This window comes from Hyla sarda, chromosome 8 (genome assembly GCF_029499605.1).
Source record: "Hyla sarda isolate aHylSar1 chromosome 8, aHylSar1.hap1, whole genome shotgun sequence".
NCBI lineage: Eukaryota > Metazoa > Chordata > Amphibia > Anura > Hylidae > Hyla > Hyla sarda.
The window spans coordinates 170,873,167-170,888,178 of NC_079196.1; the positions used below are offsets into that span (position 1 = coordinate 170,873,167).

Genomic DNA, 15,012 nt, shown 5'->3' on the forward strand with positions numbered 1-15,012 from the left:
GAGAGCACCATGCGCATTTGAGGACTAAATTAGGGATAGCATAGGGGTGGACATAGGGGTATTCTACGCCAGTGATTCCCAAACAGGGTGCCTCCAGCTGTTGCTAAACTCCCAGCATGCCTGGACAGTCAGTGGCTGTCCGGAAATGCTGAGAGTTGTTGTTTTGCAATAGCTGGAGGCTCCGTTTTGGAAACACTGCCGTACAACACATTTTTCATTTTTATTGGGGGGACAGTGTAAGGGGGGTGTATATGTAGTGTTTTACCCTTTATTATGTGTTAGTGTAGTGAAGTGTTGTGTTTTTAGGGTACATTCACACTGGCGGCAGTTTGCAGTGAGCTTACCGCTAGGAGTATGCGCTGCGGTGAAAAATTTGCCGCAGCTCATACTTGAAGCAGGAAACTTACTGTAAACCTGCCCGTGTGAATGTACCCTGTACGTTCACATGGGGGGGGGGGGGAACCTCCAGCTGTTTCAAAACTACAACTCCTAGCATGCACTGACAGACAGTGCATGCTGGGAGTTGTACTTTTGCAACAGCTGGAGGCACACTGGTTGGAAAACCTTCAGTTAGGTTCTGTTACCTAACTCAGTATTTACCAGCCAGTGTGCCTCCAGCTGTTGCAAAACTACAACTCCCAGCATGTACTGATCGCCGAAGGGATGTAGTTATGCAACAGCTGGATGTACGCAACTACAACTCCCAGCATGGCGACGGGCATGCTGGGATTTGCAGTTTTGCAACATCAGTAGGGCTACAATTTAGAGATCTCCAAACTGTGGACCTCCAGCTGTTGCAAAACTCCAGATACCAGCATGCCCAGACAGCAAACTGCTGTTTGGGCATGCTAGGAGTTGCAGTTTTTCAACATCTGGAGGGCCACAGTTAGAGATCACAGACAGTGATCTCCAAACTGGGGCCCTCCAGCTGTTGCCAAACTACAAATCCCTGCATGCCCAAACAGCTGTCTGGGCATGCTGGGAGTTGTAGTTTTGCAACATCTGAAGGGTTATTGTTTAGAGACCACCGTATAGTGGTCTCAAACTGTACCCTCCAGATGTTGCTAGGCTACTTACCGTCTTCCGACAGATCCAGGGAGCCTGCCGCACGACATCCGACATCCAGGGACCGAAATTCCCACGGACCTATGAGTACGTGCCTGGTCCTTAAGACCCAGGGTGCAGGCACGTACTCATACATGCCTGGTCCTTAAGGGGTTAAAGTAATTTACAAATCTGTTTAACTTTCTGGCACCAGTTGATTTAAAAAAAAATATTCTACCGGAGTACCCCTTTCAGTGCACCCATTATTTTTAATGTGCGCCAACATTTGTGGAAACTGGGTCCCTACGTACGTACATTTTTTTCCTGATAGTATGGTTACAGCCTAACCTATTGTTTAATACATATAATTACAGTGTGTAAGCATGTGCTGGTGGGTTGTGAGTAGGTATTTAGTGACTCGGTCACATGCTAATGTCACCATTTCTAAGGTCACTATCAGGAATTCTAATTTGCATAGTGTTTTAATTCTTGCGGAGTGAGGTAGAAAAAAGCAAAAAATTTGAATCCCACACATGTGAAGACAATTTATTTTTGTCACCTTGATGAAAACAATAGTAATGGAGGACACATACACACAACCTCATAGGGAAAAAGCTAAATAGATCATTAATTATTTGACAGAAGAGCCTTATATTTAATTAAAAACACATGAAAGTATCCTTTATGCACTAAAGTCTTAAATTTAATATGATATAGCCTGAAACTCTAAAATGGATAAAGCTAAAAAGAAATAGATAACTGGTCAGGTATATGTGACCTGTAATAATAATATATGCACTTTTATTGGAGACTACACCAGATTTATTGTGATAAACAAGTGGTAGACACAAGTAGTAGGCTAAGTTTCCACTTGGTTTTTTTTCTGGCAGTTTTTGGAAACTGCAGCTTTCGAGCCAAAGTCAGAAGTGGATTCATAAGGGAGGGGAAGTATAAGTCCTTCCTTTATACGTCCCATTCCTTTTTAATACATTTCTGGCTTTGGCTCAAAAATTGGAGTGGCAGTTTTCCAAAAACTGCCAGAAGAAAAAACAAGTGGAAACTTAGCCGTAGGCAGCCAAAGACTGCTAAGAAAACTCAAAATTATATTGCAGCTGAATCATGTTCTTTGACTGGCTGTGGATTTGATAAAAAACTTATGTGCGTAGTTTCCTCTGAACTTCCCACAGGATGGTGTGCTGCAGGTACTGATGTAGTCTTCTAGCCCAAGAGCATTTATTTATCAGTAGAGACTTCAGAAAGGAATTTGTCCCAAGCAGCCTTTGCTTCGGAGGTGAAGTCATCAGGAAAGTGATCAGCCAGGACATCCTTCATGGTTTTAGACATGGGCTGCAGAAGGAAATAAATTGTTTGTTTATTTTTAGGTATGTTTTTGTTTGTTTGTTTGTTTTTTCAAATAATTTGTGTCACGATTTGGCAGGCTGTAGGTGGATCCTCTGTGTCAGAGAGGGATTGGCATGGACCGTGTCGGTGGACCGGTTCTAAGTTGCTACTGGTTTTCACCAGAGCCCGCCCCAAAGCGGGATGGTCTTGCAGCGGCGGTAGCAACCAGGTCCTATCCACCGCCAACAGCTCAACCTCTCTGACTGCTGAGATAGGCGTGGTACAAGGGATAAGGCAAGAGCAAGGTCGGACGTAGCAGAAGGTCGGGGCAGGCGGCAAGGTTCGTAGTCTATAGAAATAGCAGGAGGTCAGGAACACAGTATGGGTAAACACAGTAGTAGCTTTCTCAAGACACTAAGGCAACAAGATCCGGCAAGGAAGTGCAGGGGAAGTGAGGTAATATAGCCAGGGAGCAGGTGGAAGCTAATTAGGCTGATTGGGTCAGGCACCAATCATTGGTGTACTGGCCCTTTAAATCTCAGAGAGCTGGCGTGCGCGCGCCCTAGAGAGCGGAGCCGGGCGCGCCAGAACATGACAGCCGGGGACCGGGACAGGTGAGTGACTTGGGATGCGATTCGCGAGCGGGCGCGTCCCGCTATGCGAATCGCATCCCCGCCGGCAATGTCAGTGCAGCGCTCCCGGTTAGCGGGTCTGACCGGGGCGCTGCAGGGAGAGAAACGCCACGAGCACTTCAGGGAGGAGCAGGGACCCAGAGCGCTCGGCGTAACAATTTGTATTAAACTTTCTCGAACAATAAGCAAAAACCAATCCAGGGATAATAACCCTTGACTGGATACATAAGACAAAGGTATCAAGCATTGAGATAGCAAACAGCTTGTATTAGAATATTGAATAAGAAAGGAAGTAAAATTCAAACCTCCCAAAACCCAATCCATTATGCCCAATTATGGTTCAGCTAAGAAAATAAGGATACAAAAAAAGTTATATGGAATCCACCTATATTGCATATGCCAAAGCTCTTAGAAAGGACAAACAACTTTGGGAAATTCAGAAATTTCCCAGAAAACCTGCCAACTCTAGTGATGTCGCAAACATAAAATTTTCGGTTCGCGAACCGCGAACGCAAACTTCCGCAAAAGTTTGCGAACCAGGCGAACCGCCATTGACCTGAATGGGCAGGCAAATTTTAAAACCAACAGAGACTCTTTCTGGCCACAATAGTGATTTAAAAGATGTTTCAAGGGGACTAACACCTGGACTGTGGCGTGCCAGAGTGGGATCCATGGCAAAACTCCCATAGAAAATTACATAGTTGATGCAGAGTCTGGTTTTAATCCATAAAGGGCATAAATCACCTAACATTTCTAAATGGTTTGGAATAACGTTCTTTAGCCCCCTTTAGGCATCATATAGTTAGAGCCCCCCTTGAGGCAGCACATAGTTGGATTTGAACCCAAGGCCCCAGCGCTGCAAGGCAGCAGTGCTAACCTCTGAGCCACCATGCTACCCTTAGCATACATCTAATATCCACAGTTGCTAAAATGGACAGAGATGTCAGCAGAGTACCAGAAAAATTAGGCATGTACACATGCCTGAAATATTTGGTATTGTTGCAGCCGCTTCTGTAGCAGCGGACAGAAAAATTGCAGCACCATAACAAGTGCAGCAGCAGAGGCCAAAAAAAAAATTAGGCATGTACACCTGGCTGGAAAATTTGGTATTGTCGCAGCCGCTGCTGTAGCAGCGGCCAGAAACATTTCTGTTTGTTTCGCCAGGCAGAAAGTGCCCTAAAACATTGCGGCTTGAACCCTAGTTGGTGGCGGATAAGTCACGCAAGTCATACGGCATTCAGAGTTCAAAAACAGCAGCGTGTGGACCATTTTTAGCCCAAGGCAGCTCATCTGATCAGGCCTTGTTCAGTCAAATGTATCGCCCAGTGTCAGTCCCTTCGGGATCCATCCCTCATTTATCTTAAGAAAGGTGAGGTAATCCAGACTTTTTTGACCAAGGCGACTTCTCTTCTCAGTGACAATACCTCCTGCTGCACTGAAGGTCTTTTCTGACAGGACACTTGAAGCGGGACAGGCCAGAAGTTTGAGCGCAAATTGGGATAGCTCAGGCCACAGGTCAAGCCGGCACACCCAGTAGTCAAGGGGTTAATCGCTCCTCAGAGTGTCGATATCTGCGGTTAAGGCCAGGTAGTCTGCTACCTGTTGGACAAGTCGTTTTCTGATGGTGGACCCCGAAGGGCTGTGTCGTGATGCGTAGGACTTAAAAAGCTCTGCATGTCCTCCATCAACAGCATGTCTGTACAGCATCCTGTCCTTGCCAGCGTGTTCGTGGGAGGAGGAGGAGGATTACTTTCACCTCTTCCCCTTTTAGATCCCTATTGTGCTGTGACATGACCCTTTTATGCTTTGTACAGCATACTTCTTCATTTATTTTGGACCAGCTGAATCCTTTCCGCCTTGCTGAAATGCGGTAACATGTCAGGTACTTTATGTTTATACCGGGGGTCTAGTAGCATGGACACCCAGTACAGGTCGTTCTCCTTCATCCTTTTTATACAAGGGTCCCTCAACAGGCACGACAGCATGAAAGACCCCATTTGCACAAGGACAGATGCTGAGCTACTCATGTCCCATTCCTCATCCTCAGTGATGTCAGTGATATCATCTTCTTCCCCCCAGCCACGTACAACACCATGGGAACAAGATAGTTGACAAGGAGCACCCTGAGATGCCTGCTGTGGTTGGTCTTCCTCCTCCTCTTCATTCCTCCTCTGACTCCTCTTCCTCACAATCCTCTTCCAGCGTTGCCACAGGTCCAGCAAGCGATGCTGATGGTTACGCCGAGCATTTCGGGTCCCTGCTCCTCCCCGGAGCGCTCGCGGCGTTCTTCAGCGTGCAGTGCCCCGGTCAGACCCGCTGACCGGGAGTGCTGCTCTGTTATCACCGGTGGGGATGCGATCCGCGTGGCGGGACGCGCCCGCCCGCGGGTCGCATCCCAGTCCTCTCACCTGCCCCGATCCCCTGCTGTCATGTCCTGGCGCACGCAGCCCCGCTCTCTAGGGCGCGCGCGCGCCGGCTCTCTGAAATTTAAAGGGCCAGTGCACCACTAATTGGTGCCTGGCCCAATCAGTGCTAATCACTCCCAAACACATAAAAACCCACTTTCCCTTCCTGTCCTTGCCGGATCTTGTTGCCTAGTGCCCTGAGAAAGCGTTCTGTGTGTTCCCAAGCCTGTGTATCCAGACCCTTGCCGTTGCCCCTGACTACGAACTGTCACGATTCGGCAGGCTGGAGGTGGATCTTCTGTGTCAGCGAGGGATTGGCGTGGACCATGTCGGTGGACCGGTTCTAAGTTGCTACTGGTTTTCACCAGAGCCCGCCACAAAGCGGGATGGTCTTGCTGCGGCGGTAGCAACCAGGTCGTATCCACCGGCAATGGCTCAACCTCGCTGACTGCTGAGAAGGACAGAAGGACTAGGCAGAGGCAAGGTCAGACGTAGCAGAAGGTCGAGGCAGGCGGCAAGGTTCGTAGTCAATGTGGATAGCAGGAGATCTGGAACACAGGCTTTGGACAACACTAAATGCTTTCACTGGCACAAGGCAACAAGATCCGGCAAGGAAGTGCAGGGGAAGTGAGGTAATATAGCCAGGGAGCAGGTGGAAGCTAATTAGGCTGACTGGGCCAGGCACCAATCATTCGTGCACTGGCCCTTTAAATCTCAGAGAGCTGGCGCGCGCGCGCCCTAGAGAGCGGAGCCGCGCACGCCAGAACATGACAGCCGGGGACCGGGACGGGTAAGTGACTTGGGATGCGATTCGCGAGCGGGCGCGTCTCGCTATGCGAATCGCATCCCCGACGGCAATGTCAGTGCAGCGCTCCCGGTCAGCAGGTCTGACCGGGGCGCTGCAGAGAGAGAGATACGCCGCGAGCACTCCGGGGAGGAGCAGGGACCCGGAGCGCTCGGCGTAACAGTACCCCCCCTTAGGTCTCCCCCTCTTTTTGTCTCCTTGTCTCTTCAAAAGAGACGAGAACATAGGGGGTGCCTCTTGAGTCTCCTTCTGAAAAAAGAAGTCCTGGGTAGCTATACCAGCGGCAGGTAGTTCAGAAGAAGTGGGAATGGGGAGGGGGGCAGAGGGTGAAGCTTGTCACGGGGCAGAGTGTCACCAGGACGGTGGCTATGAGGAGGCACGGCACAGTCCTGATAGGCCTTGGGGAGACTAGGCACAGGAGGAGACACTGAGGCCCGACAGACGGGACTGGGAGCAGAGGTGAGGCATTTCTTACGGCAAGCAGAACCCCAATTCTTGATCCAGTCAAGGTCCAGTCAAGGGTGGGAGAATGATGCTGGAGCCATGGCAGACCGAGGAGGACTTCAGAGGTGCAGTTGGGAAGGACGAAAAATTCAATCTTTTCGTGATGGGGTCCAATGCAGATTAAGAGGGGTTCTGTGCGGTAACGCACAGTACAGACCAACTTCACTCCTTTGACCGAAGAAATGTAGAGCGGCTTGACGAGACGGGTCACCGGGATGCAGAACTTATTCACCAAAGAGTCCAGAATAAAATTTCCAGAAGCACCAGAGTCCAAGCAGGCCACGGCTGAGAGGGAGGAGTTAGCAGAAGGAGAAATCCGCACGTGCACAGTGAGACGTGGAGAAGCAGACTTCGTACCAAGAGACGCCACACCCACGTGAGCTGGGTGCGTGCGTTTCCCAGGCGTGGAGGACGAATAGGGCAATCCACCAAGAAATGTTCGGTACTAGCGCAGTACAGACAAAGATTTTTTTCCCTATGGCGAGTCCTCTCTTCCTGGGTCATGCGAGACCGATCCACTTGCATAGCCTCCTCGGCGGGAGGCACAGGCGTAGATTGCAGAGGATACTGTGGGAGAGGTGCCCAGAGATCAAGGTCTTTTTCCTGGCGGAGCTCCTGGTGTCTCTCAGAAAAAGCATGTCAATGCGGGTGGCCAAATGGATAAGTTCTTGCAGGTTGGCAGGAATCTCTCGTGCGGCCAGCACATCCTTGATGTTACTGGATAGGCCTTTTTTAAAGGTCGCGCAGAGAGCCTCGTTATTCCAAGATAATTCGGAAGCGAGAGTACGAAATTGGATGGCGTACTCGCCTACTGAAGAATTACCCTGGACCAGGTTCAGCAGGGCAGTCTCGGCAGAAGAAGCTCGGGCTGGTTCCTCGAAGACACTACGGACTTCAGCGAAGAAGGACTGGACTGTGGCTGTGGCAGGATCATTGCGGTCCCAGAGCGGTGTGGCCCAAGACAAAGCCTTTCCAGATAGAAGACTCACTACGATCGCCACCTTAGACCGTTCTGAAGGAAATTGGTCCGACAAAATCTCCATATGCAGGGAACATTGAGACAAGAAGCCACGGCAGAGTCGGGAGTCCCCATCAAACTTGTCCGGCAGGGACAAGCGGAGGCTAGGAGCGGCCACTCGCTGCGGAGGAGGTGCAGGAGCTGGCGGAGGAGATGGTTGCTGCTGTAGCAGAAGTTGCTGTAACGTGGTGGTCAACTGCGACAGCTGCTGTCCTTGTTGGGCAATTTGCTGCGATTGCTGGGCGACCACCGTGGGTAGGTCAGCGAGACTTGGCAGCGGCACCTCAGCGGGATCCATGGCCGGATCTACTGTCACGATTCGGCAGGCTGGAGGTGGATCCTCTGTGTCAGCGAGGGATAGGCGTGGACCATGTCGGTGGACCGGTTCTAAGTTGCTACTGGTTTTCACCAGAGCCCGCCGCAAAGCGGGATGGTCTTGCTGCGGCGGTAGCAACCAGGTCCTATCCACCGGCAACGGCTCAACCTCGCTGACTGCTGAGAAGGCGTGGGACAGAAGGACTAGGCAGAGGCAAGGTCAGACGTAGCAGAAGGTCGAGGCAGGCGGCAAGGTTCGTAGTCAATGTGGATAGCAGGAGATCTGGAACACAGGCTTTGTACAACACTAAACGCTTTCACTGGCACAAGGCAACAAGATCCGGCAAGGAAGTGCAGGGGAAGTGAGGTAATATAGCCAGGGAGCAGGTGGAAGCTAATTAGGCTGATTGGGCCAGGCACCAATCATTGGTGCACTGGCCCTTTAAATCTCAGAGAGCTGGCGCGCGCGCGCCCTAGAGAGCGGAGCCGCGCGCGCCAGAACATGACAGCCGGGGACCGGGATGGGTAAGTGACTTGGGATGCGATTCGCGAGCGGGCGCGTCCCGCTATGCGAATCGCACCCCCGCCGGCAATGTCAGTGCAGCGCTCCCGGTCAGCAGGTCTGACCGGGGCGCTGCAGAGAGAGACGCCGCGAGCGCTCCGGGGAGGAGCAGGGACCCGGAGCGCTCGGCGTAACACGAACCTTTGCCGCCTGCCTTGACTAGAGATGAGCGAACGTTTCAAAAATTCGATTCGGATGATCCGCCGAATTTTCCCGAAAAGTTCCTTTCGATCCGAATTTGTTCGCGGCGAATCGATATTAACCCCTTAAGGACCGAGCCCTTTTTCACCTTAAGGACCGGAGCGTTTTTTGCAATTCTGACCACTGTCACTTTAAACATTAATAACTCTGGAATGCTTTTAGTTATCATTCTGATTCCAAGATTGTTTTTTCGTGACATATTCTACTTTAACTTAGTGGTAAAACTTTATGGTAACTTGCATCCTTTCTTGGTGAAAAATCCCCAAATTTGATGAAAAAATTTAAAATTTTGCATTTTTCTAACTTTGAAGCTCTCTGCTTGTAAGGAAAATGGATATTCAAAATAATTTTTTTTTTGGGTTCACATATACAATATGTCTACTTTATGTTTGCATCATAAAATATATGAGTTTTTACTTTTGGAAGACACCAGAGGGCTTCAAAGTTCAGCAGCAATTTTGAAATTTTTCACAACATTTTCAAACTCGCTATTTTTCATGGACCAGTTCAGGTTTGAAGTGGATTTGAAGGGTCTTCATATTAGAAATACCCCATAAATGACCCCATTATAAAAACTACACCCCTAAAGTATTCAAAATGACATTCAGTAAGTGTATTAACCCTTTAGGTGTTTCACAGGAATAGCAGCAAAGTGAAGGAGAAAATTCAAAATCTTCATTTTTTACACTCGCATGTTCTTGTAGACCCAATTTTTGAATTTTTGCAAGGGGTAAAAATGAGAAAATTTTTACTTGTATTTGAAACCCAATTTCTCTCGAGTAAGCACATACCTCATATGTCTATGTTAATTGTTCGGCGGGCGCAGTAGAGGGCTCAGAAGGGAAGGAGCGACAAATGGTTTTTGGGGGGCATGTCACCTTTAGGAAGCCCCTATGGTGCCAGGACAGCAAAAAAACACACATGGCATACCATTTTGGAAACTAGACCCCTCAGGGAACGTAACAAGGGGTAAAGTGAACCTTAATACCCCACAGGTGTTTCACGACTTTTGCATATGTAAAAAAAAATAAAAAAAATTTACCTAAAATGATTGATTTCCCAAAAATTTTACATTTTTAAAAAGTGTAATAGCAGAAAATACCCCCCAAAATTTGAATCCCAATTTCTCCCGATTCAGAAAACACCCCATATGGGGGTGAAAATTGCTCTGCTGGCGCACTACAGGTCTCAGAAGAGAAGGAGTCACATTTGGCTTTTTGAAAGCAAATTTTGCTCTGGGGGCATGCCGCATTTAGGAAGCCCCTATGGTGCCAGGACAGCAAAAAAAAACACATGGCATACCATTTTGGAAACTAGACCCCTCAGGGAACGTAACAAGGGGTAAAGTGAACCTTAATACCCCACAGGTGTTTCACGACTTTTGCATATGTAAATAAAATAAAAAATTTTTTACCTAAAATGCTTGGTTTCCCAAAAATGTAACATTTTTTAAAAGGGTAATAGCAGAAAATACCCCCCAAAATTTTAAGCCCAATTTCTCCCGAGTACGGCGATACCCCATATGTGTCCCTAAACTGTTGCCTTGAAATACGACAGGGCTCCAAAGTGAGAGCGCCATGCGCATTTGAGGCCTAAATTAGGGATTGCATAGGGGTGGACATAGGGGAATTCTACGCCAGTGATTCCCAAACAGGGGGCCTCCAGCTGTTGTAAAACTCCATGCATGCCTAGACAGTCAGTGGCTATCTGGCAATACTGGGAGTAGTTGTTTTGCAACAGCTGGAGGCTCCGTTCTGGAAACAGTGGCGTACCAGACGTTTTTCATTTTTATTGGGGAGGGGAGGGGGGCTGTGTAGGAGTATGTGTATATGTAGTGTTTTTTAATTTTTATTTTATTTTGTGTTAGCGTAGTGTAGTGTTTTTAGGGTACAGTCGCACGGGCGGGGGTTCACAGTAGTTTCTCCCTGGCAGCTTGAGCTGCAGCAGAAAATTTGCCGCAGCTCAAACTTGCATCCGGATACTTACTGTAATCCTCCGCCCATGTGAGTGTACCCTGTACGTTCACATTGGGGGGGGAACATCCATCTGTTGCAAAACTACAATTCCCAGCATGGACGTTCTATCAGTGCATGCTGGGAGTTGTAGTTTTGCAACCGCTGGAGGCTCCGTTTTGGAAACAGTGACGTACCAGACGTTTTTCATTTTTATTGGGGAGGGGAGGGGGGCTGTGTAGGGGTATGTGTATATGTAGTGTTATTTACTTTTTATTTTATTTTGTGTTAGTGTAGTGTTTTTACGGCACAGTCACACGGGCGGGGGGTTCACAGTAGTTTCTCGCTGGCAGCTTGAGCTGCAGCAGAAAATTTGCCGCAGCTCAAACTTGCAGCCGGATACTTACTGTAATCCTCCGCCCATGTGAGTGTACCCTGTACGTTCACATTGGGGGGGGGGGGGGAAACATCCAGCTGTTGCAAAACTACAACTCCCAGCATGTACGGTCTATCAGTGCATGCTGGGAGTTGTAGTTTTGCAACAGCTGGAGACACACAGGTTGTGAAACACCGAGTTTGGTAACAAACTCAGTGTTTTGCAACCAGTGTGCCTTCAGCTGTTGCAAAAGCTACAACCCCCAGCATGTACGGACAGCGGAAGGGCATGCTGGGTCTTGTAGTCATGCAACAGCCGGAGGCATACTACATTGGCTGGGGATGCTGGGGATTGTAGTTATGCAACAGCTGGAGACACACTGGTTTACTACTTAACTCAGTGTGCCTTCAGCTGTTGCAAACTACAACTCTCAGCAGTCACCGACAGCCAACAGGCATGCTGGGAGTTGTAGTTATGCACCACTACAACTCCCAGCATGCACTTTAGCTGATTGTGCAAGCTGGGAGTTGTAGTTACACAACAGCTGAAGGTACACTTTTCCATAGAAAGAATGTGCCTCCAGCTGTTGCAAAACTACAAGTCCCAGCATGCCCATAAGGGCATGCTGGGAGTTGTGGTGGTCTGCCTCCTGCTGTTGCATAACTACAGCTCCCAGCATGCCCTTGTTGCATGCTGGGAGCTGTTGCTAAGCAACAGCAGGAGGCTGTCACTCACCTCCAATGATCCACACTGCAGGACTGTCCCTCGCCGCCGCCGTCGCTCCTGGGGCCCCGATCCCAACAGGGACGCCGGGGATCGGGGTCCACAGCACCTGGGGTCGTCTTCCCGCACCCGCTCACGTCCTCCGGAAGAGGGGCGGAGCGGGTTGTGGGAGTGACACCCGCAGCAGGCGCCCTGATTGGTCGGCCGGTAATCCGGCCGACGAATCAGGGCGATCGTGAAGTGGCACCAGTGCCACCTCACTCCTGCAGGCTCTGGCTGTTCGGGGCCCGATTGACCCGGAATCCGCCACAGATCGCTGGACTGAATTGTCCAGCGATCTGCGGCAATCGCCGACATGGGGGGACATAATGACCCCCCTGGGCGATATCCCGGGATGCCTGCTGAACGATTTCAGCAGGCATCCGGCCCCGGCTCCCCTCCGGCTAGCGGTGGGGGCCGGAAATGCTCAGGGCGTATCCATACGCCCTCGGTCCTTAAGGACTTGGAAACAGGGGCGTATGGTTACGCCCTATGTCCTTAAGGGGTTAAAAAAGGCTATTTCTAGCCTACATACTGCCTCTATAGGGGTATAGAACACTTTGCTGTGTCCTACAACGCATATGGAGTGTGCTGGGCTAGTGAAATAATACTGTTATTCAGAATAGCATGCAGATTACCGGCATCGCTCTTAGAATCACTCCTGCATAGTGTTGAGCGGCATAGGCCATATTCGAATTCGCGAATATTCGCGAATATATGGACGAATATTCGTCATATATTCGCGAATATTCGCACATTCGTAATATTCTCATTTTATTTTCGCATACACAAAAATTCGCGTATGAGAAAATTAAAAAATGCGAAAATTCGCACACCGGTCTCACACAGTAGTATTAGAGTCTTCTTTACACCACACAAGCTGGAAGGAGAGAGGGATGATCACTGTAATGTGTACTGTGGAAAAAAAAAAAAAAACGAATATTCGTAATTACGAATTCGCGAATATGCGATATTCGCGAATAAAATTCGGATTGCGAATATTCGCGAGCAACACTACTCCTGCACAGCAGCACAATGACAGAACATCAGTGTCAGGAGACCATATAGTGGCTGAATGACATAGCGTGGAGGTGTTGGCAACATGAGGACACCATATAGTGGATGAATGGCACAGCGTGGAGGTGTTGGCTGCATGAGGACACCATATAGTGGGTGAGTGGCACAGCGTGGAGGTGTTGGCAGCATGAGGACACCATATAGTGGCTGAATGGCACAGCGTGGAGTAGTGTTGAGCGGCATAGGCCATATTCGAATTCGCGAATATTCGAGAATATATGGACGAATATTCGTCATATATTCGCTAAATTCGCATATTTGTAATATTCGCGTTTTATTTTCGCATATGCGGACAAATTCGCATATGCGAAAATGAGCATATACCAAAACTAACACAAGGACAATTCGCATATGCGAAAAGTAGCATACACAAATGTTCGCATATGTGAAAATTAGCATACACAAATGTTCGCATATGTGAAAATTAGCATATGTAAATGTTCGCATATGCGAAAATATGCACACCAGTCTCACACAGTAGTATTAGAGCCTTCTTTATACCACACAAGCTGGAAGCAGAGAGGGATGATCACTGTGATGTGTACTGTGATTAAAAAAAAATATATATATTCGTAATTACGAATATATAGTGCTATATTCGCGAATATTCGCGAATATGCGATATTCGCGAATAAAATTTGCATTGCGAATATTCGCGAGCAACACTAGCGTGGAGGTGTTGGCAGCATGAGGACACCATATAGTGGCTGAATGGCATAGCGTGGAGGTGTTGGCAACATGAGGACACCATATAGTGGCTGAATGACACAGCGTGGAGGTGTTGGCAGCATGAGGACACCATATAGTGGCTGAATGGCACAGCGTGGAGGTGTTGGCAGCATGAGGACACCATATAGTGGCTGAATGGCACAGCGTGGAGGTGTTGGCAGCATGAGGACACCATATAGTGGCTGAATGGCACAGCGTGGAGGTGTTGGCAGCATGAGGACACCATATAGTGGCTGAATGGCACAGCGTGGAGGTGTTGGCAGCATGAGGACACCATATAGTGGCTGAATGACACAGCATGGACATGTTGGCAGCAAGAGGAGACCATTTAGTGGCTGAAGTGGCACAGCGTGGAGTTGGCTCATGCACTAGTACACTACACACCAGGGCCTCACAATCCCCCCCAAAAAAACAACACAATATGAGAAGTTTTTGACAAAGATTTCTCATAGGTAGCACCCGCTATACAAAAAAATTTTAATTCACAGACCCAGGCCCCACCACAGCGGCATCAGTAACCCATTTATTGCCTGAAGGACACAGCCTGGAGTTGGCTGATGCACCAGTACACACAGGGCTTCACTATCCGCCCCAAAATCAACAAAATTGTATAATTTTTTTTTTTAAATGTATACCTTTGTGTAAGTACAAGCGCATATCCAACATTTCAAAAGACTCTAGAAGGCAGGACGGTGGACCACCCAAAGACTTTCTTCTCAAAAATAATGATCCACACAATTTTTGAAATTTTTTTTTTAAATTGAAATTCCTAGACCCAGGCCCAACCTCAGCTCCATCAGTAACCCAAATATTACTGGAGTTGACTGATGCACGGGTACACACCCGGGCTTCACAATCCACCGCAAAAAACAACACAATATGAGACATTTTGCGTGTGTATATCTTTCACTGACAGGTGCGGGAAATTCAGGAGCCAAACGTGCCCGGGGGAGGCCACCTGCTTCGCGGCAGCCTACCTTTCATGAGCTGCCTACCGCTGGGGCCCCCCGCGATCAAACACTTATCCCCTATCCTGTGGATAGGGGATGAGTGTAAAACGCAGCATTTCTCCTTAAACGTAGCCACATGAAAGATATGTCGGCAGAAGGTGAAGCGTGGCCAGGGTCCCAATGTGGGCACCACGGCCCTGTGTCAACACATGCTTCGCCACCATAAAGCGGCCTTGGAGAACCGTGGCTCCGATGTAGTGGTCCAGCCTGCTGCATCACCCAGTGGCCATCTGCTCCCTCCTTCATCCAGGCAAGGCTCCACCATATCAGCCAAATGGA

At 48.8% G+C, this 15,012-nt stretch overlaps 2 long non-coding RNA genes across 2 annotated transcripts in view; one reads left to right on the forward strand and one right to left on the reverse strand.

Annotated features, from left to right (window-relative positions):
- LOC130284303 (uncharacterized) overlaps positions 1-15,012 on the forward strand; it is a 102,713-nt gene that overhangs the window by 72,398 nt on the left and 15,303 nt on the right. The window lies entirely within an intron of this gene.
- Positions 2,035-15,012, reverse strand: part of LOC130284302 (uncharacterized) — a 58,850-nt gene continuing 45,872 nt past the window's right edge. Inside the window, exon 3 of the long non-coding RNA XR_008846974.1 lies at positions 2,035-2,391. This is a non-coding gene — a long non-coding RNA (uncharacterized LOC130284302). The remainder of the gene's footprint in view (positions 2,392-15,012) is intronic.